The following is a 5,103-nucleotide window of genomic DNA, read 5'->3' on the forward strand; positions in this document are numbered from 1 at the left end:
AACAGAATAACCGCACTGTGCCTGTCAAAGGAGCGCACTGTCGTGTTAGCGCACGGCCGAGCCAGGGGGGAGGGGGCTCGGGACCCCCCCCCTCCCCATCCCGGCGAGGCCGAGCCAGGAACGAGCGTAGTAGGCGACGATGCGGCGTGCCGCGTCATCGCATGTGGAGGCGAGTCCGTAACATGACTTGCCCCTGCACCGCACCGCACCGAGGGGCATTGTTGTACTGACACATCTTCCTTGTATGGACTTGCCCCCATTATCTATCTTTAGGGGTGTGTGGGTGCGTGTGGAGGGAAACAGAACAACCGCAATGCGCCTGTCAAACGAGCGCACTACCGCGTTAGCGCGAGGCCGAGCCAGGCGGAGGGGGGTCAGGACCCCCCTCCCCCATCCCGGCAAGGCCGAGCCAGGAACGAGCCATAGCAGGCGACGACGCGGCGTGCCGTGGCATCGCATGTGGAGGCAAGTCCGTAACATGAATTGCCCTCGCACCGCACCGCACCGCACCGAGGGGCATAGTTGTACTGACACATCTTCCTTGTATGGACTTGCCCCCATTATCTATCTTTAGGGGTGCGTGGGTGCGTGTGGGGGGAAACAGAATAATCACACTATGCTTGTCAAACGAGTGCACTGCCGCGTTAGCGCGAGGCCGAGCCGAGGGGGAGGGGGTTGGGACCGCCCCTCCCCCATCCCGACGAGGCCGAGCCAGGAACGAGGCGTAGCAAGCGACGACGCGGAGCGCCGCGGCGTCGCATGCGGAGGCAAGTCCGTAACATGACATGCCCCTGTTATCTTATCTTTATTTCTTAGGGGAAAATCCTGCACTGTTATGAATTATTATTTCATTTGTACTTTTTTTATAATTTTTATTGTACTGTTGTGAGTTATTATTTGTACTTTAGCCGTTTGTTTTCTCCCTCTATATTTTTTGGTATTTAATTTTTTATTGTATTTATTTTTCGCTATTATCTTTGGTAACTGCCCAGAGATAGTGGGCTTCACCACGATTGTGGGCTTTGGCCGTCGGTTTTCTCGCACTCATCTTTTAACCTCCTCTCTCCCCTTTTCCGGTACGCTCCCCTCCCCAAATCGATTCCTTCTTCGTTCCCCTCTTCTTCCCTTCTCGTAGAGAAGTTGCTTCTCCTGTTAAGCCGCGGGAGCGTCGGCCGGCGGGTTGAACCCCAGGGGTGGAGATCTGGGTGCTTTGTTTGCTCCTTTGCTCTGCCATCGACTTCCCTTGAGTCCTCTTATGTACATATTTTTCCCTCTATTTCTAAGCTATTGCTCTCTTGGTGTCTCAGGCTGGATTCGCTAGGGTTCTTTTGGTCTTGAACGAGCGGTTGGCGACGGTGATACTGGATTCCGTGGCGGATTTTGTGTTTTGTTGGTAAGAGTTTTGCTTTTGTATGGCCTGCTTCATTTCTGAAATAGGTCAGAGCCCTAATTTTTGTTCATGTGTCTTGCAGATCTGGTTCGACAGATTTTAGGTCTGTAGATCTCAATGGGTACATCATCCAGTCCGGACAAGTTGAATGTGGGTGATTTTCCCTGTAATTTGGATGATGCTTTAACAGATCTGGTTTTTTGGTTGTATAGGTGTTGTCGTATCGAGTTTATAAGTTGTGTGTATTTTGGTAGCTGTTAATTTTGTCCTGGAATGTGTGGTGTGTATAGTTTTGGCGGTTGATGTGACGTGCAGATAGGTTGTAGTACTGATCACCATGTGTAGTTTGAAATGTTGTCCTGGCATTTGAATAGGTTGTAGTAGTCTGTGAAGAACTATTATGATGTTGAAAGAGTTGTCATTCTGAAGTTTGTTGTGCCAGTGGTGGGTTGATATTGTTTTATTGGTTGCACTTGTATTGTTCATATAGTTGAACTGATTGCTTGATCATGTACTTTTTGCTAATTATGATGTTGTTGCAGATGTTGGAGTGTCGGTGCCTCCTGATTCTGACAAATCAGAACGCTTTCAAGATCGTGTGAATATTATTTTTGAGACACCAAATACTCTATAAGAACTTGCGAATTTTGCTGGTGTTTCTCTTATATTTGCTCTTTTTTACCAGCCTTGAATACATAAATATGCTTAGCTACATCAGTTGTTCCTTTTCTTTTGTGTCTGATGCTATGTGCTTTATTTATCTTGTCTCTGCAATGTTAATTGTGTTTTAATTTTACATGTGCGTGCTTAGCTTCTTTGTTTATGTTGTTAATGACAGTCATCGTGCTCCTGAGGACATTGTTGATGTTGTCAAGGATATTACTGATGGAATATATTCTCTTAACGTTGATGATGGTGATGGCAGCTTGCAGTTGTCTGTTACTCAGTCACAGAGTGTTGATGGCAGTAAGCCTGTTACCCAGGCTGAGGATGTTCCTACGCAGTTATAGCTCGAGGATGAAAGGATAAGAAATAAGAAGTTTGATTTCCAGAGGAGGAAGGAGTTGGAACGGCGTCAAAAGGCTGCTTCTGTGCAAGGAAGTGATGGGGATGTTCCTGAAGGCTGAAGCTCCTAAAGGTGTAGGTGATGAACGTGGTGACGCTCCTTTTTCAACTGTTGATGCTACATCTCATGGAAGTGACATGCCTGTGAAGACAAACCTGATGCAAACTTGTTTGAAGCAAGTGTTTACTCGTGATTCGGTTAAGGAGAAGAAAGCTGTTTTCAAGAGTGATACGTCTCCAACGTATCTACAATTTTTGATTGCTCCATGCTATATTATCTACTGTTCTGGACTATATTGGGCTTTATTTTCCACTTTTATATTATTTTTGGGACTAACCTATTAACCGGAGGCCCAACCTAGAATTGCTTTTTTGCCTATTTCAGTATTTCGGAGAAACAGAATATCAAATGGAGTCCAAACGGAATAAAACCTTCGGGGACGTGATTTTCTCACCGAACATAATCCAGGAGACCTGGACCCTACTCCAAGGAGTCAAAGAGGCGGTCACGACGGTGGGGGACACGCCCACCCCCCTAGGGCGCGCCCCTGCCTCGTGGGCCCCTCGGTGCTCCACCGATGTACTCCTTCCTCCTATATATACCTATGTACCCCCAAACGAACAGATACGGAGCCGAAAACCTAATTCCACCGCCGCAACTTTCTGTATCCACTAGATCCCATCTTGAGGTCTGTTCCGGAGCTCCGCCGAAGAGGGCCGTCATCACGGAGGGCATCAACATCATCATAGCCTCTCCGATGAAGTGTGAGTAGTTTACCTCAGACCTTCGAGTCCATAGTTAGTAGCTAGATGGCTTCTTCTCTCTTTTTGGATCTCAATACAAAGTTTTCCCCCTCTCTCGTGGAGATCAATTCGATGTAATCTTCTTCTTTTTGCGGTGTGTTTGTTGAGACCGATGAATTGTGGGTTTATGACCAAGTCTATCTATGAATAATATTTGAATCTTCTCTGAATTCTTTTATGTATGATTCGTTATCTTTGCAAGTCTCTTCGAATTATCCGTTTGGTTTGCCAACTAGATTGGTAGTTCTTGCCATGGGAGAAGTGCTTAGCTTTGGGTTCGATCTTGCGATGTCCTTTCCCAGTGACAGAAGGGGCAGCAAGGCACGTATTGCATCGTTGCCATCGAGGATAACAAGATGGGGTTTATTTCATATTGCATGAATCTATCTCTCTACATCATGTCATCTTGCTTAAAGCGTTACTCTGTTTTTAACTTAATACTCTAGATGCATGCTGGATAGCGGTTGATGAGTGGAGTAATAGAAGTAGATGAAGAATTGTTTCGGTCTACTTGTCACGGACGTGATGCCTATATACATGATCATGCCAAGATATTCTCATAACTATGCTCAATTCTGTCAATTGCTCAACAGTAATTTGTTCACCCACCGTCGAATACTTATGCTCTTGAGAGAAGCCACTAGTGAAACCTATGGCCCCCGGGTCTATTCTCATCATATCAATCTCCATCACTTTAATCTTGCTTTGCTTTTTACTTTTCACTTTGCATCTCTATACCAAAAATACCAAAAATATTATATCTATCAGATCTCACTCTCGTAAGTGACCGTGAAGGGATTAACAACCCCTAATCGCGTTGGTTGCGAGTAGCTATCATTTTGTGCAGGTACGAGGGACTTGAGCGTGGCCTCCTACTGGATTGATACCTTGGTTCTCAAAAACAGAGGGAAATACTTACGCTACACTGCTGCATCATCCCTTCCTCTTCGGGGAAATCCAACGCAAGCTCAAGAGGTAGCAAGAAAAATTTCTTTTGCCGTTGCCGGGGAGTCTCCGCAAAAAGTCAACATACCAAGTACCCATCACAATCCCTATCTCTCGCATTACATTATTTGCCATTTGCCTCTTGTTTTCCTCTCCCCCACTTCACCCTTGCCGTTTTATTCGCCCTCTCTTTCCCAATCTCCTTCTCCTTCTCCTCCCTCTCTTTTCCGCTTGCCTTTTTGTTTGCTCGTGTGTTGGATTTCTTGTTTGTCGCGATGGCTCAAGATACTGCCAAATTGTGTGACTTCACCAATACCAATAATAATGATTTCCTTAGCACTCCAATTGCTCCTCTTGCCAGATACTGCTTTGTTGAATCTTGTTATGAAAGATCAATTCGCCGGCCTTCCTAGTGAAGATGCCGCTACTCATCTGAATATCTTCATTGATTTATGTGATATGCAAAAGAAAAAAGATGTCGATAATGATGTCGTTAAATTGAAGCTATTTCCTTTTTCGCTTAGAGATCGTGCTAAAGCTTGGTTTTCGTCTTTGCCTAAAAATAGTATTGATTCTTCGAACAAGTGCAAAGATGCTTTTATCTCTAAGTATTTCCCTCCCGCTAAGATCATCTCTCTTAGAAATGATATTATGAACTTTAAGCAACTTGATCATGAACATGTTGCACAAGCTTGGGAGAGAATGAAATTAATTATACATAATTGCCCTACTCATGGTTTGAATTTATGGATGATTATACAAAAAATTTATGCTGGATTGATTTTTGCTTCTAGAAATCTTTTAGATTCGGCCGCGGGAGGCACTTTTATCGAAATCACTTTAGGAGATGCTACTAAACTCCTAGATAATATTATGGTTAATTATTCTCAATGGCATAC

This window comes from Triticum urartu, chromosome 6 (genome assembly GCF_003073215.2).
Source record: "Triticum urartu cultivar G1812 chromosome 6, Tu2.1, whole genome shotgun sequence".
Classification (NCBI taxonomy): Eukaryota; Viridiplantae; Streptophyta; class Magnoliopsida; order Poales; family Poaceae; genus Triticum; species Triticum urartu.